This window comes from Streptopelia decaocto (assembly GCF_964273445.1).
Source record: "Streptopelia decaocto genome assembly, chromosome: 9".
Lineage (NCBI taxonomy): Eukaryota > Metazoa > Chordata > Aves > Columbiformes > Columbidae > Streptopelia > Streptopelia decaocto.
The window spans coordinates 9621947-9645798 of record NC_138664.1 but is presented as its reverse complement, the minus strand read 5'-3'; the positions used below and the strand labels follow the sequence as shown (position 1 = coordinate 9645798).

At 39.7% G+C, this 23852-nt stretch overlaps 1 protein-coding gene across 6 annotated transcripts in view; it reads right to left on the bottom strand.

Moving 5' to 3' along the window:
* MEF2A (myocyte enhancer factor 2A) overlaps positions 1–21411 on the bottom strand; it is an 84004-nt gene extending 62593 nt beyond the window's left edge. For 2 of the 6 annotated variants that reach the window (XM_082060542.1, XM_082060538.1), the window contains exon 1: positions 21015–21409. The gene's annotated coding sequence lies outside the window, so the exon portion shown is untranslated. Of the gene's footprint in view, positions 1–15049; positions 15068–21014 lie in introns of those variants that run through there. The other 4 variants (XM_082060543.1, XM_082060540.1, XM_082060541.1 and 1 more) reach the window with 4 other exon arrangements.
* Positions 21412–23852: the final 2441 nt, after the last annotated feature.

Here is a 23852-nt window from a genome sequence, read left to right as displayed (position 1 = left end):
TGCTGTCTTCTCATCCACCCGTGACTAAAACCTAGCAAAGAGACCTGGGGAGCATATTTGAGTTGTAAAGCAAATACGTAGTAGCCAGACATTAATAACTTCTCCTTGAAGGTATTAGTACTAATTGCTGCACTTCATGTTAACTGTAACTGCAACTTATTTTGGTAAGAGCAGTTGCATCCCACTGTAAAACTTTGATACTGCCTGCAGCCCTGGCAGATGGAAGTGTGCAATGTGCAAGTTCAGATACTTCAGTCATTCTTTGAGTTTAGAGAAACAAGTGGTTAAAGCCAGTGTTGAATTCCTGCACATCAACTGGGAGACTTACTCGGACATAGAAATGATTTTTTTTATTCTAACAGTATCACTAGAGTACATGAGGAAGAGGCTGCAATTTCTTCCATTTCTTCCTGGTGTGACAAAGCATTGTGCCTCCATGAAAAACTCTCTATATAAATAAACTCTATATATAAATAAATCTCACATACTAAATGTATTCATGAAAGTGGGTTCTGTATACTAGAACCAGATGCTCGCTTAATTATTCTGCAGCATCTCCTTTTATTAATTCTAAGTAAATAATCTGTGAACTTGACTATATGGAGTTATAGGAACAAGCGAACTGGCATGCAGTTTACACACCACTTTCAAGAACCTGCTTAGAACTCTTGCACCTTGCAAGAAATCTTAACTCCTGTCAAGGTTTAAGGCAAGGCAACAATAAACCATGGCAGAAGCTCCCTGTTACACTCTTACCTCCTGCCACCCTTTCCTTTTGATTGGGAAGATGATAGGGACATAAGAGGGAAGGAAGAAAGACTTAGACTTCAAGTTAGAAGGTTTTGAAGGGTTTTACTAATGCTACTAATAAACAGAGAAAACACACAAAACACACAAAATCAATCTTGAGTGCCCAATATGGAGCTGGCGTCGCCCCAGCGGAGCTGGGTGTGCGGAGCTGGTGGTGGTTCCAGCAGGTGCAGCTCAGGCCCGGAAGTCATGGGCGGCACTTCACAGCAAACCAGAAACTGGATTTAAGGGATGCGGGGCCTCAGGCCTAGTACCACAAGCACACAGAGAGGGTCCTCTTTAGATGCTGGCCACAGTCAAAGAGAGACAGACGCTCGTGATCACCCTCTTATATAGGGGGTATGACAATAATAGTCAGTTGGTCAGTCTTAGTCACCTGTTCTGTCCAACCCTCCTCAAACACACCCCCCCTCTCATGACAGAATGTGGGAAAACTTATCAGTCTTTCTTGGCTACCATAGTAATAAATCTAAACATAAGCTTCTTCAGCATTCCGTTGGTCTTCTTATCAGCACTGAGGACAGCATCTGAGGAAAAATATGCAGGCAGCAACTCAGAAAAGTACAGCCACCTAGAAGAACTTAGCCGAAAGGAAAAAACACTAAAAGAGAACTGGTCTTGTTTTTAACAAAACCAGGACACTCCTCTTAAAAAAAAAAAAAAAAGTTATTGTTGAATACTCCAGACCTTCAGGTCATTAGAGCTGTCATTCTTCTAACATTCTGACTGGAAGCCTCACAGCAGCTGAAGCAATAAATATTGACAGCTAGCTGGCAAACAGCAGAGATACCAGTGCTCAGAGTCTCCAATTTCACCTGCATCAGCACCGACAAAGCCTGGAAGGGACAGCATAACTAGGGCCTCATATGTTCATCTGTATTACTGCTGCTTTTGCCTGTATTAAAAGTATATTTTCCCCTCAATAAGACTGGAGTACCTTTGAACTTACCTGCTTTCATATACCATCCTAGAAAATCTTCAATTAACTATTAAATCCCATTGTGCCATACAAACATATAGTAATAAAGCTCTAAGTCTGGCTACAAATTGTACTGCAAGAAACTTCCAGCATCCACTTCCATCCTTTCATGCTTTTACGTAGCTCAGCTCCTTCTCCCCAGCTGATGCTTAGCAAGTTTTGCATATGAGGCCACACATTCCTTAAAAAAAACCCTAAAGAGTCAACTTAGAGCAAACACAAGAAAAGCTGTATGCCAAAATACGAGATCATCCTGAGAGCACATAAGAAAGGGAAGAAAGAATTAGTAAGGTGGACCTTAAATTATAAAATTGTATTGGTGATTAAGTTCTACTTTTCTCTCATCTCATAACCTCTACTTTGAGACAGGATCACAGAAGCTGTATGGAAATGAATTCGGACTTGCTTAAAGAAAATTAAAACAACACAAAGTGACAAAATTCTTTCTTCCCACTGGAAGAATGGTGTCTTTCCAGCAATTCACTCTGCAGTTCAGACAAACTGCAGATTTGATAGTTGCTTTTTAGCAGATTTCATCCTGCTGCCAAGCTAAACAGATTTTTAAACAGAGATTTGAAACAAAGACTTCTTAGTATAACCCAAAACGTTGACCACTGAGTCAGACCTAGTTCTCAAAACTTCAGCTTATTATTTCATCTGAAGTGAATAGATTTTTACCCCTACACGGACACACCGATGATTATGGTCTATGTTTAGATTTGTAAGAATTCACCAACATACATTGTCATCACTTTCCCCAGCACAGAGCTTCACTGGGGGAGCGGTGGAGACATCCTCTACCCTATAAACTTTTGCCTGCTTTCCAAATAAAGATACAAACCAAAACAAGCTTAGCCTGTACTTCTAGCAGGCACTACTCTTAACATGTTACCTCTTCATTACTTGTGGAGATTCTTCCTTCCAGCTCTTGTAGATTTTCCTTTCTCTTTGCCTACCACTGAGTAGATTTCATTTTGATTGCAACATCTGATTAACTACACCGGCAAGCCTTTAGAGATGGCAGGCACACCCCTCCACATACATCACTTTAAAAAAAAAAAAAATAAAAAAAATAAACCCTCTAGGATTCTGCATCAGAAAGATCTTAAGACTACCACAAGTGCACAGTTCAGTAGTATATAAGCATAAGCTGGGTCCGTTGCATGGGTGTACAGCATCTAGAAAGCGGCAAAGCACTGAGCTTTGCTTTAAACAGAGTAAATTAAGATTTCTGCTCTTCCACTGTAATGCTGCCAAATCAGTCTATTTGCATTATTTGCAAGATGTCAGTGTGGGCGTGGAAAGAAAGAAGTACTTAGTCTCTCTAGTGAATACTTAGGCTCAAAATCTCCTTTTACTCAAATGGGTGCCCTTGCCTAATTCTTTCAGGAGGTGGAACTGAGGCCAAACTATTGCTGAACAGGAGGGCAATATTCCCTATAGTCTTGTCATATAGAGGTGAGATAGGACTGAAGCCTCAGTTTGTTCTTGATTGGGATGAGTCCAAGTTCCCTTCAGTGAAGATGCTTGCCCCATGCAGACGGAAGAAAGGCATTAAAGAGAAGGGGAAGACCTCACAAGTGGGGAAAAAAAAAGATGGAGGACAGCAGCAGTAAGAATCTACGTAAGTTTATCTGTAGGGAGTTTTATCTGCGGCATTTTATCCAATTTGATGCCACGAAGCATAGAACAAAGGGAGGGATGTAGATTTTTAAATTTAGTAGATTCAACCAGACATTAAAAAGAAATCAGTTCTCATTCACTTTTAAGGATTTCAACTTAAGAAAAGGTCTTTCAAGGACACACATGGGATTCTTTGGCCTTCTGAAAGCAAAATCAATTAAGCACAAGACTCATTTCTTGTAAAGAAAATGTGTTTAGAAGAACCATGAGAAAAAGCAAACTAAATCATGAAACTTTAATTAATAATTATTTGTCAATAGCACTGACAAACCTGCTACAGCATTGCCAAAATTTATATTTGTAACTTTTCTTACAGATTAAGTACCTGAGGATCAGATTTCTATTTTCAGATTTCATTTAAAAATTAATCCTTAGTCATCATGGCAACAGAAAACTAAATCATAACAGCCTAAAAAACAAACAAAATACTCCAAAACTTGTGGTGGATTAACCAAAAACAAACAAACAAATCCAACTAATTTTGAATTCTCAGTCTTCTCCTACACTGATACGCAGACACAATGCTGTATGATTCCAAATCCTGCAGTTGGTTATATCTCGGTTACAAACCTAGTCTCTTCACCTTGTTTGATAACATTTTATTTAATTAACAGAATGCTGAAAACGTTTAGAGAAATTGTAACTTTTGAGAGTTTCACTGTTTTATTCTCTTGCATAAGATCACATGGTTACTAGACACACGCATGCTAAATATATTGCATGCTATCGCGGCAGCAGGTCAGTTCTGTACAAGCTGCTTGTATTAAATTTCTCCTATAAGCGACATGAGAGTTTAGCTCTGCTACATCAAATATAGGAAGAGGTCTCACATTCCAAAGAGCCATGTGAAGGGAAAAACCATGCCAACAGAGTCCTAAGTATGCCAGTGCTACTTTAACCCATTTACTATTTTTAAAACACACATGTAAGCCTTGCATTTATGTTATCTATATTATGAATTTTTAAGATTCAAAACTCCAAAGCTAATCAGTTTGTCTTAGTCTCTTACTATGAAAATTTAAGGAAAAGGTCACAAAATTATGGTCCATAATATATGACGTGTAAGACTGATGAAATTCAAAACAGATGTTATTAACTGAATAGGATATTCAACCATATTTGAAATGTTTTACTGGTTTATTAAACCAACTGCATACACAGTAACTACTATGACACATTTATATAAGTATCTTTGCATACTGTTCCTAAATTTCACAACAGATGTCCTCTATAAAAGATACCAACATATAAAAAAAACCCACACATTGTCTCTACATGTATTGACATATACAGAAATACACACACTGGCATATAAAAAGTACAAACAAATCTGAGTTGTCAAAATTAATGAAGCACACACTAGAAATATTTTATCTGCCTCTGTCACAATGCTTTCCGATATCATACTACAGAAGAGGATACCGCTGCAGAGAGTGGCAACCTAATGGGGAAAGGAAGGTAATCTCTTCTTAACACTGCCTATAGACTAATACGGGGGGACATTTCAGAAAACGCGTTTCAAGGCCTCAGACTGCTGTCTTGGAGGATGCTAAAATAAAAGGGGAATAGACTTGATCACAGGGGTCAAGAGAGATTAGAAAAGTATCAGTCTTCTGCTAGAAGAATTAATCCTTTCTATAAGCACACAGGAAACCTTAACTCCCAGTAAGCTCCAGCACTGCAGTAGGACGCATGGGGAATCACATGGAACTCTGGTAAATATTTAGGCAGCTAGTCCACATAAAAATCTCAGCCTGTTGCTACTCTAGAAAAACCATACCCTGAAGTTTACAGTATGGTCCTCATTTATTGACTAGCTTTCATTTTGCACTAAGAGATCACATTAGAATCACCAAATAATCTCTATCATAGCAGAGATTTTTATTTTTTTTAAATGAGCCAGGAGAAACACTTATATTAGCTAGATGCAGAATAAGTATTCACATAGTGTCACACATAAGCGCAACGGAGATACCTTATGTAGTCAAATAGCATCATATTGACTAAGTGCTAATACACAGCAGTCCTCTGCCTGATAGCTTTAATATCAAATCTGGGCCATCTTTGCACTTACAGGTTTCTGTGCAGCTGCTGGTAAGAATTCCCCAACCCCCAGCCCATGGGAGTGCAGAAGTTGTCGCTGCAAATTAAAACCAAAAAGGAAACAAACAAACAAAACATAACTAGCCAAAAAACAAACACACACAAAACAAACAAAACTCCACAACAACAACAACAACAACACACCACCTCCTCAAGAACCATGCTTCATCTCTGCATAACTCTCAAAAACATGCACCTGGATGAATTGTAATGTTCCAATTGTTTACTTCTGCTAAACTTTGCATTTGACTTGCTACTGGCTCAAATATTTAAGCCATCACTTCCTTATCTGCATCAATCTTGAATCTCTTTAATAGATAAATCTGACAGAAAACCCATCGGCTACCCACTGGGAAGATAAATGCATTAAAGCTCAAAAAAATAGCAGAGAAAGATGGGGGGGGTGGGGCACAGAAATACTTCTGGCTTACTTGCAACTATCTCAAAAAGAAAGAAAAAAAAAGAAAAAAAAAAGAAAAAGAAAGACACACCACAAAGAATAAACACCTTAAGTCTGACATTAATTCTTCCAGATCCTCACACCAAAAATCATATGCAACATAGCTTCAGTTGTTCTTATCACTTCATTTTAGCCCAGTCACATGGCATGCCATACCCCTCTTCAAAATCCTGTTCTGCTCTGTCGCGCTGCCAAAGAACAGGACAAGAGATTGTTAAATTGCACCTAGGCAGGGAGATGAGGATTAAGGCATTTGCACCAGGGTCAGAAAGCAATCAGTCAACTTCCAAGGCAAGGCACCAATCCTGAATTTCCTCAATGGCAAAGCACTCAAAACAAGGCAAGGTCTGCTGATAAAAGTAACATTTGAAGCTAAAGCAACAGATTAGCAGACAAACTTTGAGGCACAGAAGTCCTCTAGATCACAACTTAAATTTTTAATTTAAGATGTAGGTATAAGTTGGAGAACTAAAAACAAATGCAGAAATGCAGCACTCTCACCAGAAAATTATTACTTTTTTTTCATCTTCCATATTTGTATATAGCAAGAGTTGATGGGAGTTACATTGGGCAGAATGAAGTCCATAGTTGAAGCTAATGCTTCCCAGAGTCAGACATCCATTTGGTGAGGTCAACTTACAGCAGAGCTGAAACTACCACCACCATCATCTACCTGTTATCAACACCACAAGATCTGTACTCTGAACAATTCAGAAGCCTCTGTCATACACACAGATCAAAGTTAGGCAAAATTTTTTACCTCCCTAGTTTTCCTGATTTGTTAAAAGCCACCTGAGCAAAAGTTTTCTTCTGAGGACAGTCAAATCCTAGAACTACAACTTTTACTAAAAGCCACAAACGTCATTGTAGTCTAATCATCAAAATGAAATACATAAACAAAAATAAGATTTTTTTTTTTTTTTTGGTAAGGATAACCTATTTAAATTTGTCACACAATTATGAAGAATTTCAAGCCTACTTTTGAAAGCATTTCATGCAGCAAGGCTTGCTAAATCAAAGAATATTAATACATTCTCACAATACACAAAAACTTATCAAACCACGTTTAATAAAGAAACAAATGGAAAAAGCATAAATGTTGGTGGGTGCTCACTGTCATTTGTTTTACTGGAACATATCAAATAGTTTCAGTACTCTTCTGCTAAAGATATGAAGAAAAGCAGAAACAGGAATTCACAGCTACAAACCACACAAGACCTCAAAATGCAGGTGGTGTTGCCATCCACATCTCACTAGTGAACAGTCATAACTGAATATATTAACTCAGTTTCTCAAAGACTTTAATAAGTGACAAATATGACTCTTAAGACGTGTTCTCCATGAAGAAACAGGTTTGCTTCTTCTAGGTACTTCAATTTTGTGACACCATGGATTTTCAGGTGGTGGGGATAACAATTAAATAGTTTGTGTGGGTATCTTAACATGCCACTGACTCACACAGGTACATTAAACTAGTTTAAAGGCAGCCTGCATACATCTATCTACACACATGTATCACAATATAGCCTTACCCTGATCTAAGAGGGGATCTGAGGAATCCTAGCTAAAGAGACTAAACACCTATTTTCCTGACTTTGGTCTCTAATCTGGTAAGGCCTATAAGCTTGTAACATGTCTAGACATACTGCACAGACCTGGATGCACAGGTCTAAGGTCTGGGTGAAGAACCTTCTGATTTTAGGACATTTGATATATAAATTGCCTGAGACTAGCAAAACAACACTAAAACCCAGAAACACCTTTCAAGGAAGAATTATGAAAACAATATGGACATTCTCTTCCCCCATTATCCAAATGACTGTGAGCATTTCTAGATCCTCCCATAGGCAGTAAGAAGGCTGAAACCCCCTGTAACAGGCACCACAGGCAAAGGAGAGAAAAGTTCCCTTCACCTTGACCAAAGCTCTGGAATTCCAGAACAGCATTTCTCAGCCCACTAGCACGTTCTAGAAATTAAGAGTGGCAATGCAAGTGCAGATCTAGAGCTACATACATTAGATTGAACAGCGAGACTTCAGCATCTGTTGTAGCTCTCAAATAGAAATGTACCGTTTTGCAATGAAGGACTGCAGGTATGTTCTCTAAACAATGATGTTGAATTAGGTATCACTCATTTAGACATATAGTTTACTTTAATCATGCTCAAATTGTCTCCTATTGCTAAAATAGAAGTTAAATAATTTAATTTAGTATGGGACTACAGCAGAGGAGAAGGAGACAAAGACTTGGATTAAAAACCTTCTGTGAATGCCAAAAAGAGAAAAAGACAGTTCCCTATATGCGCAGGGACCATTAGAACCCGTTCACATATTTGCCAAACATGGTTTTACGTATTTTTTAAACGGTGTTTTAGAAAGTTGTGCTAAGCCAACTTGTATATTTACTATAATACAGCCAACATGTTGTACTATAAAGAACACAATAGCAAAATCTGACTAATAGGTATGAAAGAAAACACATTCACTACCATGGGAACCCTGTCATAATTCACCACTATGACAAGTGTTCTACAGGAAGCTTTTCTGTGCTAGACTACTTCTCCTAATAATCTCTCTACTCATAATTCTAAGACATAAACATTAGTAGCATAACAGGGAACAAGCACCAAGGCAGTGTTGTCACCTTACAGCATTTTCATCTAATATGTTTAACAGACACAAAGAAACATGGCAGACAGAATACCAGAATAAAATCACCAACACTTACACCATCACCACAGCCAAGGATTTAGCCAGAACATAAAAACTAATTCACTTAAAACTCACTGTAAGCACAGTCAGTGAACGTGGGAAAAACAAGGGGAGAAATAAAAAATAAATAAATAAATAAATAAATAAAAAAGGAAAATAAAGAAATCCACATACACCACAAAAACATAAGCATTACAAGAAATGCACCAAATTCCGTTGAAAGTTGACTTCATCTAACCTGGTCTAGAAGTTTCACTAGAATAATTCTGTTGTAACAAACTGAACCATAGTAAAATGATGTCTATACCAAGCTTTTGGGATGCATAGCTCTAACACGAAGGGAATCAAGTTCCACCTCTCAATCTTCACTTATATTGCAACTCTATATGTAAGAGCACTAGCAATACCAGCAAAATGACACCAGACTTACTTTAAACATTAAACTACACATAGGACTTGCCAAGTTACTGCCATTTACAGGAAAAGCTCAAGAAATCTTGCAGCACACACAAGACATTAACATCCAGTTAAAACTACTTTTCTCACTTCCTCTGTGGAGGCAGTATATAAAATCCACCTGGAAGCAGAAACTGAAACATTATGAGGATAACTAGCTTTCAACTATGTTTCACAGAGTCCAAGTTAGTCTTTCAATGATGATGTGCAAACTCAAATACTACATAATAGCAGGGTTCTTTGCAGAGTTTGAGAGATCAAAAAACAGCACCTAAACATACTGATGTAGAAGTTTAATTAGACTCCAGAATAGAGTTATCAATCCAAAACTAGAATAAACCTTCCCCAAAAAGCACTTCATATGCTGAAATAATAGACCTACATTCTCTGCTTAAAGTCAATTGTTGTATACCTAACATTAGCTATTGAGGATCTGAGCATTTAAGCAAATGGCCAGCTGAATCACACTAAATGCTGAAATCAATTTTCAATCAGCATGGCAACCTGGTACACAGTTTTGGGTTTTTGTGAACTTCGGAAAAAGAGGTCGCCTTCTAAAGAAATCCAAACAAAAAGATGTCTTCCAGAAAACATAAAATAAATCACATTGCAAGGAGCATCCTGAATGTATTGTATATAAAGTTCCTTCTCCTGCATAGTTACAAGAAACAAAAAATATTCTAATGCTTTGTTCAATATTGTAGCAACTACAATAACAACCACGCCACAAGCTCTTCCAAAAATATGTGTTTTAAATGCAGAACTTACCCTTCAGAATTAATATACCCACAACACTCTTTTTCATTAATATATGCAATTGTTTCCTTGTCCAAATTTGTACATTTGTCTGAGGAGATGGAAATGCAAAAGGAAGACAAGACAATTACAGAAAGTAGACAAACCCAGACACATAGTCTCAAGTAAGTAGACACATTAATGGTAGAACATTTCAAAGTTTAAATGTCTGAGACCAGAAATACAAGTAAATTTGAAACAAAGAGGAGTTTAAGGTAAGATGAGGCTCACTCTGTCTCAAGCATAAAAGCTGATAAGCCAAGCCAGACACACTCAAAATACAAATATATATATAAAAAAAAAAAAAAAACACCACAAAACACAACCAAAGCAAAAGAAAACCCTTGGAATTGAATTTTGTATCTTCATTCCACTTGTATCTTGGTTGAAACAAAACAAAAGCTGCTTTCTAGTTACTTCAGTTGGCTGTTGACAAAATCCTGAAGGAAAATATCTGTAAATCCTAACACAGGTGGGCTGAAGCATTCATGTTCAAGATCCGGTTACACACACACACACATATATATATATATATACACACACACACATATACCTACTCCTTCCTTCCTCCCCTGTGGCCCAAACACTGACACATCTCTGAGGGTGCACTACTTGAAACCCAATGATTGGGTTGGCTGTCCCTTCACTGTTCCAATAGTGCTAACAGGTCAGACTATTTTAAGATAAGCTAATTATGCCAGTGAAGTATCTTATAAGCCATTAAGATTAAGCAGAAGAGACCATGAAGAATTAAAAGCAGCGAAGTACAGATAAAACAGAAGCAAGAATTGTAATCTCAACTATTCAAGATAAGCAGCCTGAAGGATTCCTCATCAGATTGCAAATCCAAATTTTAGTCTGTACTTAATTTCTCCTGCTTCTAACAGTTTTTTCTAAGCACAAAAGAAACTTCCCATGAAGGGCTGTTGTTCCTTACACCTTCAGAAAACTAGTCATTCAAGTCTTTGAAGAACAACACAACAAAATCTTTGTCACTTGCTTGCAGGCATTATCTACATGCACACAAGACAGCTACAAAAACATAGATGCCTTAAAAGAACTAGATCTGAAGAAAAAATCCTCAGATTATGAGTTTGTTACACAGGAAGTTTTGAAGAAGTTTATCAGATCATTTTCTCATTAACATTTCATTACAGGAATGCATGATGGAAAAGCAGGTTGAAACCTCTTTTGAGGACTAGTCAGCCAGTACCTTCAGGAATATTGTAGTAGGTTTTTATTACTGAACGATTCATCCTTAAAAATACTATGTTTTTTAAAAAATAGGATCCAGAAAGTCCTTAATAAAACACAGATATGAGCCTCACATGCAGGGGTGGGGAGAGTGATTTAAAATAAATTTGTTAGTATCTCTAAGAACAACACAAGATATTCCCTCAACTCTTCTGTTCTCTTTCCTGGGGGGGAGGGGAGAAGAAGAGGTGCAGAGGAGATTATAAACAAGGTGTTAAAACAGAAAAATCTAAATGGTTTCTAGACAAACAGGTCTTCTGACTTTCTTTGATGCAAATAAGCTCTTGTTCCCCCACCTCCAGAACATACGTATAAGAGAAGCAAACTGCTGTCTGAAACTCTATGCAATTATGGTCCAACATCTCCCAAAGGAAATGCTGAGGACAATTGCAATCACAACCCAATGAGTTCCCGTTCTAGATCACAGGAATCAAATCCTGAGCATAAATGCTGTCTAGTCAATTCCCTGCACAAAAATCCCCAAACACTACAGAATTTTGCAAACAGCATCCTAAGCAGACTCGCTGGGTAGGAAGAAATCACAAGTGTTCTATACAACCATCTTCCCATATACTTCCAAACAGGCATCATCAAAATGAAGATGTCTTTGGGATTTAACTTTATTCTGCTGAATGAACAAATCGCAGCCTAACATTTAGATCAAATCAAATACATTAAAAGGAATGCAAATTAAGAAACTTAATGCAGAGCTTTAAATCATCCTACCTTTAAGAGTTTATTTCCATAAAATTAAATAAAAACACTTAAGAAAATAACACTGTTTACTGATATAAGATTAGGGTATTCTCAATGATGGCACTAATATCTTGAAGACAAAACTATTACCCAAAGCTTTCTAAACCTGCTTTTCTAATAAAATGAGGTTTACATGAACATAGCCTATTCTCCTCCTCGTTAACAGTTTCTGATTTAATTAGGCAGTTGTGCAATAGTAAAAGTATTGATTATTTTTAAGACTTTCTAAAGTGCTGCAGAATGTTTGACCCAGTGGTTGCTCTCAGCCCCTGACCTGCTGTGAGCAGAGCAGCAGCAGGTTCTGCAGGATCACTCGTGCACTCAGACCAGCCACCGCCAGCAGCCCAGTTAAAATATTTAAAGAACTTAAAAGAAATATACTGTATACAGGGGATAGTGTGAAAGATCAAGGAATAACAGAAGAGTTAAAAAATAAGGGAAGTGGAAGTTCTACAAGTTTTATTATTTGCAAACCCACTACTTTACTATTACTGTTCAGACTATTTTAAATGTATCTCCACTGTTTCTCCAAGCCGTATTTTAATTCCATAAATAAAATGGGCTATAGTACACAGAATAAAAATTTTCATAAACATACTTTGTTCTTACCTCTTGCCCGTACCACACTTCATTTGCTCCTGAGCAACCCAGCCATAGAGCTGGGATCCTTTTATCTCATGCAATCACACTGGTTATGCTTGCCTAGAGCAAATATTAACAGGTCTAGAGATCCTTTAATGACTTGTCTCCTCTTAGACAAAAAATTAGAAGGCGAAAAGAAGAAGAAATGGCAGCAAAACCCAACAGCACCCGTTAGTAACATCAAGTCTGTTATAGCCTAGGCTTCTTTTGCAGTATTTCTTCAGTCCTGTAGCAAGACCTGATGGTTATGTCCATTCATAAGCTCCACCAGGACCCCAACTGCTGCACAAGCACATCTGGCTCACCAGAGGGTGCTGCAGGGGCTCAGAACAGGACTACACAGCAGATGGGGGCCTGGATCATAGCCTTCTGACATGGGGCAAGTCCTTTTCCCAGCTTTTAAAAAAATAAAGAGGTTTTTAATTGGGTGTCTTAGTAGCCATTAACGTTTTGATCTCCTCTCCAATCACCTCTTTTGAAGTGAACAACTCCATTATTTTCTGATAAATCCAGTGCGAGTTTTACATAAGCACCTTGCGCTAACACACTGTTCCTTGTAAATACACATGTACTTGACAACAACAGGGTTCATGGACTCATTTTAGGGCATCCTCAAAAGATAACTCTAAAAACAAGGATGTCACCATTAGGTTTAACTTGACAGTACAGGAGTCCATCTCCTCAGCAAAAACATATGCAGAACCTACAAATAACAGAAAAAAAGACTGCAACCCACTGAACTAGAAAAGTCTCATACACAGGGCACGACAAAAGTACCTGCAGAAAGATTTAGTGAAAAGCAGCCAGTGGGTAACTGTGGTCTCTCAGGTTATATTTCATCTTACTGTGAATCCAAACCTCCTATGAACATCTGCCTTTAAAAAACAATCCAACTAGGAGCATCCTTCAGAACACTAAGACAGTAACAGCAGTTGAAATTTTCAACTTCCCCATCTCCTGAACAAATCATTAGTCTTTTGAAGTACTTTCCTCTTATTTCTGTAAAGCATCTAAATTACTCCAGTTTTCAGGAACATTAATAACTTATGGTTTAAAATCCAGGACTTTCAATCATTCGAATACCACATTTTACTAGTTCCCCGAAGCTCCTAAATTAGCAGTGATCAATACATTAACCAATAGCTTTCTTTTCTTTTAAAGGAAAAAAATTATTTGACAATTATCGCAAGATAACTCTTGTTGCTACACCCCTCACATTTCAACTCATTACCCATGACAAAGCCTGAGTGACTTATTGAATTTCTCTGTGCCCTCCACCAGGAACAAGTGTTCTGTATTTCTGTCTGATTTTGTAAAACAGACTTGGTAAAATAAAATACCTTTTATATTTCAGCTAATTCAACTGATAGTTTCCCATTACTTTTTTGATGACTATTCAGGTCAGCAGTTTTCATATTTGTGACAAACAAAACATCAAGCAGCTACTTAAAACTGAAAACTACTCTTTGACATTCTACCATGTTATTACATGCTCTACATAGTCCTCATGAATTTTCAGATTACGCGCATTAATAGCTAGAACTTCTGCAAATATACCCATATTCCACTTATCCAATATCCAGTGAATGCCTGCTTCTACCTACTGCCCACATCTCTCTTCATCCATGCAGGATTTTGCCTCCTTCCCCTGAAGAAGTTCATCTAATTTAGTGCTTCCAAATGGGAACCATTGATACTTTTACTGCTGGCACTTTTTTCATAGTTGAGCCCAATATCTCTCAAAGCAAAGATCTTCATATATGCTTCAGCGACAAAAAGTTAAGACGCTGCCATTTGGAGTGCTATGAACAAAGATAAGGAGAATAACAAGAGAACAAAACAAACAAAAAAAAACCCAAACCCACCACACACAAGCCACAAAAGCCCTCCAAAAGAAACACAGGGGGTTATTACAGAAGTGTCTCAGAGGAAATCCTTCTTCTGCACTCAAACGCTTCAAATCCCAAAAGCCAACTAGCCAAGCTAATGTGTATTATCAAACCCAGACTAAAAAACATATTTTGACAGCCTACAGGCTCAAAAATTTTACCAGAAAACACTTTCCCTTTCTGTACACATGAAGTGCAACATTGTATCCCTTGCCATACCTTTTACTTTCTCCCTTACACCCCAAAACCAAGGCTTTTGAGCACAAATTTAAGACACCTGAATTGCAATAACATCATCATAACGTTACACAATTTCAAGAGCTTCAAGGAAAAATAAAAATATTTAGGTACTGAAAAATTTACTTTATTACCCTCACTGCATGACAACATAATTCAAGCCCAGCGATGATGGAACATCCCATTTTTTCCAAATATTCTCAGAAGACTCAGTGCTTTGAAAGTTCACACTGGAAAAAGCAACATTTTTGAATTGCTATACATGCCAACTTACTAGCAGTCATTGTCGTCAGCTTACAGTTTTTAAGACAGGATGCATGCAGTCATATCAGGAAGAGGGCAGTTGCTGTGAAAGAATGATACCAAAAACAAGATGTCCTTAATGTTGATAACCTTATACAATGTTTCTGAGCTATACTACGCAAGTTCTCCACAACAGTAAAATGGTAAATTAAATACAATTCAAAGCATCTAGAGAAAAATGTCCACTCAAAAACAGTCACTTTTTTCATACCTGAGGGAAAAAAAACCCACAAAAACACAAACACACCACAACACTATTATAACTTCTTCCTCAGCCTCCCAAACTCAAGTATTGTGGATTTTGTGAGATTCAGAGGGCAGGGGGAGGCAGTCACCTTATTCTGACACCTTTCAACCATTTCTTTAATGGACACTGCCAAGGCGAGGCTGTTCTGACCTTTACGACCTCTCAGCTTTTTGTATGGATATGTGTATCTGTGTGTCTCTCAAGGTTCAACTACTTGCTTACTCTCTTCTATTACAACGGTTTGTAATTCTTCCATATCCCATCGTTTTAGACTTATAATACCTTCCCATGCATCCTGAGGAATGCCAAAATCATCTCCTCTGACTTCTTTCTCTCAACTCTGTACTCCAATATCTTCAAGAAATAAATGTTTTAACAGCATGGCCATAGCACAGCTCGTATTTGTGCTTAAGCTTATACAGCTAAAAATTTAATAATTTATGCCCCTTGACTTTCCAAACATTTTAAGCGATCACAGAAAATTACAAGATCAGACTTGTGTATATTGGTACAGAATTCAATACTGACCACAGCTTCCAAGTACTGCTGCAAGTATTGAGATGATATATCCGCTTTACATATTCTCACAGGTCTATGGTTAGCTTTCAAACAATAAAAATAACATTAGTCCAACCCATGCAATTCTATATTACAATGTTGGAAGCAATATGGTCTTCAAATGAAGCCAAGTTTCCAAAAAAATTGAAGTAAATGGGAAAAAAAATCCTTCTTCCCCCCTAATTATCACAGTAAAAGTATCACGAGCACAAACCCATCCGTTTTAAACCCCACCCTTTTAGGTGATCTCTGACCACCACAGGGAAGGTAAACACATTTTTCTCCTAGTTCTCAAAAACAAACCAAAACACCACAAACACAACACAGTGAAAAGTGCTTTGTCACCAATGCCTGGTACACAGATACTCAAAGCAAGCACTTAAAGCAAGAAACTACAACAATGCTTGGCTGATAATTCCTAACACCTACTTTTTAACTTAGTATACTTAAAATAGCCATGCAACAATAGGCATGTAACTACCAGTGAAATCCAGCTGAGCACAAAGCAATACAGAATGCACTTCAAAACTCTAGGCTGGCCCATAAGGACTTCGGCAGAATTCAGAAGCTCTTCACAGACAGAGACAAATATAACTGGGAGACCTACCTAATTAAGCATCACTAACATTTTGAATATAAAGTAGTTAATTCTCTGAAAAATAATTCAATTAATCACAGTCTTATTAAGAAGGATGTATTCTCATCATACAGGCATACTTGTACTGTTACAACACACGGGGAACAAAAAGCACAGTGCTTGCTGTAGAAAAGGTTCTATATTCCCCTGCATGAAAATTTTGGAAAAAGAGTGGCCACAAAATCTACCTGTCTTTATCTGATAGTCATTCCTGCCTAATTCTTCACTGCAGCCTCAGATTAAGGACAAAAGGAGAAAGGAAGACTACCATACATACATACATACATACAACTTAAAATACTCCATCTCAGTGACTGTTTTGGTGGAGGGGTGGAAATCTCAGGAACAGACTTGTCTTGTAAGATATTAGATCCTCTTTAGTGTCAAATAGAAATGCGAGTATACAGTACAAGGGTTTATGTTCCTAAGGAAAAGCATAGTTGAGTTAGGGATAAAGAAATCTAGAAAAAGTCTCACAGAACCATTAAACACAAGTACAGCTGACAAACAAAAATACGAAGTGCCTTAATATGGAAGAAAAAACATCCCTTCTTTTCAACTCCACAAGCAGTAACTTGAAAGATCATTAGAATAAAAATGCACCATATGAAGGGGGTGGTAAAGGTTAGAAATCTAGATCAGATGCTTACTTTAAAATAAACAAAGCAAACTACACTACTGTGGGCTACACACTTAACCCTCCATGGCATTATTTATTAGCTGGTACTCTACCACAGAACACATGCTGAGGGAGGGGAGGGTTATTGTCACATTACACAGTTGAAGTCTGTTTTTAACTCTTAGCAATAATCTAAAATGTATTTTCATTAGCTGCCCAAAAAAGTTCCTGAATTCTTTTACTAGAAGGTCAACAAAATTAGCTTGGGGGAGAAAAGTAAAATAATGTCTTGCTGTACTCTTATGAACTTCATAAGACGCCAAAACCACCTTGTAAACATTCAGGGAAAAAGTCAGCTATATTTAGGTATTTCAGGATGCGATTGCATCTCCAAAGACTTTATTCATTTCACATGATAGGAGAAAGAGTTAAACTAAAACCACATTCAGTATCACTTCAGCAATGCACTGGCTAGTCCATTCAAATAAGCATTACATGAGCCTTTCAGCACAAGCAGTAAAACATACAAGAAAATAAAAATGGTGCATTTCTCTTCCCTGCTTACTTTACCAGACCTGAAAGAATCAAGTCTGAATGCAAGACAATAGGCACCAAAATTCTGAATTTTGTTCCATCTGATCAGTTGCAGAACACATTATTACACACGTGAAATAAAATCTTTCAAATATAAGAAATGTGAAAACTTAAGCCACTTAGTGTATTAAAAAGTTATGCAGCATATACGTCACCACATGATGTTCGAATTCAAAGTACGTTTTGTTTCAATGAGATGGAAAAGTATGTCCCAGTGTTTTGCACACACTGTCAGGCTGCTGTCACAACTAAATAGGCCTAAAGCCTAAGTTTTATACAGAGCATTTAAGCCTGTGCCTCTTCAAAATAAAAATCTGGTGAGGTGAATAAGATGTGCTAATGTTATAGTTTAGAAAACATGTTTTAAAAACAGAGCTGAAACACACATCTCTCACCCAAGGCATAATGAACTACAGTTAGTACTAATTCAAGGTATTTCTTATTTAGGAAAAAAAAAATCAGTTCCCAAGCTAATACATGTTTGCACATTACACAGCATTCTACTACACTACTTTTACTATTGTTAGACAACTAATCAGCTGTGTTTTGTTATGCACAGCATGACCCAGCGCAGGTGAGGCAGCACCGCACAGCGCTTCTGGTCTCTGCAGCAGCACTTGGGTGCAGAATCCACAGAACGACATCAACAAGTTACCTGAGAAACTTGGCTAACCTTCTAAAATAAAACGCGGCAGAGCTTGGCTGCCCACACTAACCAGTTTAAGGTAAGGTGCACACAATTCAGCTCCAATAAGGTTTCTAAATAACACAAGTCTTCTGCCATAATAAGATATTCTATTATCCAGAATTATTTCAAGTTTTAATTCAGCCAAGTCCTTCTCATCTTACTAGTCCAATGTGAGCCAATTCTATAGATCAATTTAGGTAGCTTCATAAAAACCAGTGTTCACTTATTTCTTCATCCCTCGTGTCACAGAGGGAAAACATTATGTGAAATTTCAGGAATCTAAATCCAGATATCTACAGATACACAAAGCATTCTATGGTCCCACTGTAAGCACATTGATTTAAATATGCACACACAAAAATGAGGAAAACAAGCAAATATACAAGCCAAATGCTAATGAATTTCTACCATAGCTTACAATCTGCAAAGGTATTCTCACAAATAAATCATTAGAAATGCTAGAATATTAAGACTGGTTGAGATGAGTCACAGTGGCAGAGAGACAGACTGCCATCTCCACTCCAATCATTCTGAAGAAGATCCCATCCCTCTCACTGAAGGATTCTTCTCATTTACTGATGATACTCCTCTAATACTACCAATGGACCATGTCAACTACAGATTTAGAAAAGAATTATGGAGGAGAAAAGTAACTAACCAGGGCACTGGGTTATTTTCCTTCCTAAATTCCAAGCTGAATGCCCTCAATCAAACAAGGCTCATCTCCAACTGGCCAGCACTAGTACAATCCCTTATATCAAGACACATTGTTCCATTCTCTCATTTTTGTTTTGTTAGCTGAATAAGTACAAAATTTTAAAATATCATTTTGAAATTATGCTCTTTACTGACTAAAAGTGTTAAAATTACATCCTTCATTACAATTCTTCTAAATTATGTAATTGAAAGACATGTCATTTTGTACATATTCTAGCAATTAAATGAAATAAATAGTTTAAAAGAGGAACCTCACGGTTCTCCCTCAAATGCAAATCCCTTGTTGGAGAGCAGCAAAAAACCACAGAATATATTCTAACATGTAAGAGTTAGAGATAAACATTTAAAATAATTTTTAAAACAGACAGATTATAGGAAAGCTCTGACACCTTTCATGCAGGTCATTTGCACACTAGCTAGCAATAATAAAACAGAAATACCAAAATATAGCTATCTAGGTCCTAAAAATGAAAGAACACTTGTATAAGGAACAATTGTGTAGACAGTTAACATAAAGCTTATAGCCTTCTTTATGCTCCATTAAAATTTACCAGGTTGTTAAAAAGGTTCAAAATAAATACAGTCAACATGACCAATTCCATACCAAGCCACTTTTTTTTCCCTTACTCCTGTTTAGAAATTATTCCTTTTTGTTGTTCCTCTGTACTTCCCAGAACCCCTTTCCCCCACTGTTCCCAATAAATTTAGTCTTCACATGACTATGGAACATCATGGTTTTACACCAAGCAACTTAAAAGACCCTATTCTTAAACTGTCTTTTTTCACCTTCTACAGAACTTCTGTTTCTCAACTCTGAAATTAATTACCTGTCAAACAAGTCACTATGGCTTACTTTTTCTAAGCAATCCCATTCTCGTCACCACCTAGTATCTCAAAAGCAGGTAAAAAAAATTATTGGAAGACACAGCCTCATAAATTCAAAAGAATTTACTGTCTTTCCAGTCTGAAATAGAACGGTCTCCGATCCCCATGACTTGTGCACAGAGCTGGCAAACGCAAAATCCTCCTTGCAATAAGAACACAGCTGTACCTTCAATCTTTTCCTCCTCTGGACAAAAACATCCTCTAGTTTACACATTAGCGAACAGTTTCTCCTCCCATTCGCCACACACCTTTATGCACTGCACAACTACCGTAACTATTTCTACCTTCACCTCCTCCCTCCCCGAACCTCATTTTTCGGAGCGTACACCACGGACACACTCCTGGGAGGGGGGTTTATTTGTTTGTTTTTAAGCGCGATGCCGCTTACCCAACGTGGCTGCCGAGAACCAGGACAAAAGGTACTTTTCCTGCCCGCCTTCCCAGCCGCGCACAGCGCGGGCAGCGCACCCGGCCGCGCAGGGGAAGCCGATCTTACCTCCGTGCTCCCCGGGCGCCAGGGCCGCGCACCCCACCCTGCCTGCTGCACCAGCCCCCGGGCAGACCCGGCTGGCCTGGTCCATAAATGTCCATCCTCCCTCCTCCAGAGAGCCGGGAAGGAACTTCTGGGGAGGCCGCGGGGAACTTGCCCACCCGAAGGACCCCCCGCACCCGCGGGACCCCGCGCCCGCCGCCCCCGCCCCTCCCCCGCCCGCCCCCCGCACCAACTTCCCCGCCAGCACCCCCCGCTCCGCTGTACGGAGCGGAAAGCGGACAGCAGGGGGGGGACACCCGCCTTCTCCGTTCTGCTCAAGCCGCCCCCCTCGGCGGCTGCCCCCGCCCGCTGCCCCTGCCCCCGACCCTGCTCCTCGGCTCCCCCCGCTCCTCGCCTCCGACCCTCGCCACCGTCCGGAGCCGCCGGGCTCAGGAAACGCTCCCGAACCCCCCCACTCGGCCCCAAAATCAGGGGTCCCCCTCCCCCCCGCTCACTCACCCGCCCGCGTCCCCTCGCTTCCCCGCCGCCGCTCCTGCCGCCTCCCCGCTGAGGCTCCTCAGGAGACACTGACACCAGCGCACGGATACCCGCTGGGCGCTATTTTTGGGAAACAAGGCCCAATCGGAGCCGGAACTACTTCCTCTGTCACACGTCTCCCAAGAATATCCTTCCGCTCTTTTCTCCGAGCAGCTCGGACGTCGCTGAGGGCGCTCACCCGAGCCAGGCAGGGCCGGGACGAGGGGGGCAGCGTGGGGAAGTACGAGGTGAACCTGCGCCCGGCGGCGGGGCTGGGAGCGCCCCGGTTTTGTTCATTGCCGGATTATTTTGTTTTAGCATGGGGAGCGGCCGGGTCTACATTCTTCCCCGCCGACCCAATGCTGCGGAGCAGCGAGACGATAGGCCAGCGCGCCGGAGTGAAAGGGCGGCAGCACCAATCACAGCACCCGCTGAGGACCGCGGCGCCCGCCAACCAGAGAGGAGTTGGTGGGCGGGGCGTAATGAAACGTGGAAGCCTTGATTGACAGGCCACTGCTCAATCAGAGAGAAGGCGAGGGAAGCGACAGCCAATCAAAGCCGGGCGTACTGCGAAAGGCGCTCTCGGTCTTGCTCCCTCTTCCCAAGCCCTGGCGGCAGGGCATGCGCACACACGCTCCGGGCGGGCCCGTCCCTCACTTAGCCGCCGGTGACGCACGTAGCCAGCCACGCCCCACCAGGCAGCGGCGCATGCGCCAAGGCGCCTGCTCCGGGAGGGCAAGGCCGCGCGCGCCCCGTGCCCGGGGGTTGCCAGGGGCAACGGGCGGGGCCTGCGGGCGGGCCGGGCCCTGCGGCCTCCTCACCCGGCCGGTCGCTGCTCCGCAGGTCCCGTCCGGCACCGCGGGGCCCCGCAGCCCCCGCCACAGCTCGCCTCCCGCCTGGGGAGGAGAAACCGGCGGGGAAAAGTCCCGCATTCGCCGCGCAGCGGGTCAATAAGTGATCCCTCATCCTCTCAGAGCTGGAGCGTGCAGATCAACGCCAGTTCCCACCAGCAAATAGCCCAGCGACCCCTGTCACCAGCACAGAAACCACCACCACTTCCCCACTATATACATGCATTAACATACACACATAGAAAAAAAAATATATATATATATGACTGGCTTTCTGTGAAAATCATTGCTGTATTATCATTAGGATGTGAGCTCTGTCTTCACTTCCAGGCTAAGGCCACAATCCACCTTGGTTCCTCCTCCATGTGTCCCCACCTCACATCTCCTTTAGAGTTCCCATTAATTGTGCTTGAAGCCAAAAAGACTACTAGGGAATTCATAATAAAAGACATAAAATTGGCGTCTTTGTCGCTCACAGAAGGTAGCAGCTGAAGAATGACCCAAAAATGAAATGTTGATGATGAAAAGATACTTGCCAAAAATCATCTGCGCTCTACAGCTTCTCCAGATTTATCCTGCAAGAGATACCTGCAGCCTCCTAGTGAAGTGGTGGGAGCCATTTGAAAGGACCAAATCACCAATGGAGAGTGCACACACATCTTTGCTTCAGGACATGAGAATCAAAGGTGCTTTCTCTGGAAAACAGAAATCAGGGGGTGTTCTTTATATTTGGAAGACTCACTTATTAACCTAGTACCAAAAAAGTAGCTCCACAAATGGTTAGAAAACAAGATACAAGAAACAACAACAGAAACATCAACTTGCTATCCACTCCATTAGAAGCAAAAAGCTATTTCCTCCAAGATCATTCCCCCCAAAAATAATGTAAATTTCTACTGTCTTTTCCAAACATTTAGTTCAAATGGAAGTAGTAATTCACAACTCAAAGAAATGTTGAAGTTCAGGATTTTATAATGTACATTTTACTTGGGATTTAAACATACAGCCAGTAAATAAGCTGAACAACTTCTGAAACATCCACTTTTCATTCAGAACAGAAGTGCAAGAGTATGCACTTCTTAATGTGCATCTGGGAAAAAGCCAGTAAGAGGTGTGAAAGACAAATCACAAAATACAGTAATTGCCATCTACTATATTTCCAAGTTGATTGCTACTGACCTACAATAATCAGGATGATATTTAAATGTATACAGTTTTCTTACAATTCTCAACATGAACAGTCCAAATGTCATTGATTTTTATATGAATATAGTTCTTCGTCACTATACCTATCATCCATAATATCTGTAAGGTCTGTTACTAGAATCTAATGATTTATACCATGAAATCCTCTCATGGCAGCAATATGCTGAAAAGATGTTAGATAAAATCCTGAATTCTTTATTTAAGTTATAAAAGTTTGTGGCAGTCTGAGTAAGACAGTGAAGCAGGGCCTGAGCAAGGACTTTGGATACACTCATTAATTATTTTCAGTATGTAATCATACTAGTCTAAGCTGTCAAAAATAGAGCAGGAGCCCAAAAGATAAATAATTGGTTCTAATCTGTCCTTTTCAGTGGCACTACGAGAATAAGCAAAGCATGTGTTGCTCAAGGGATTTCTATATATGCCTTGCAAACCATTGTTAAGGGGTACAGAGCAGCAGCTTTCCCACTGAAATGCATTCCTCCCTCAATTGAAACTCTGCTGTATGTAACAATTGAGAAAAGGAAGTGCAAAATATGGCATCCAATTGAAATTACAGATGTTGTTTTCCATATGTGATGATGTGCTGTGACATCTGCTCCTGCAGACCCCTCTTGGGAATGCTAGTGAAAAAGAATGGGTGGCAGGGAGGTCACAGATGTTCTCACATGTCACAATAATGTAAGTGAAAAGTATCACCCCTCAGGGTGACAAGAATAAAATCATATAATAATTTAAATATAATAATGACTAAAACCACTGC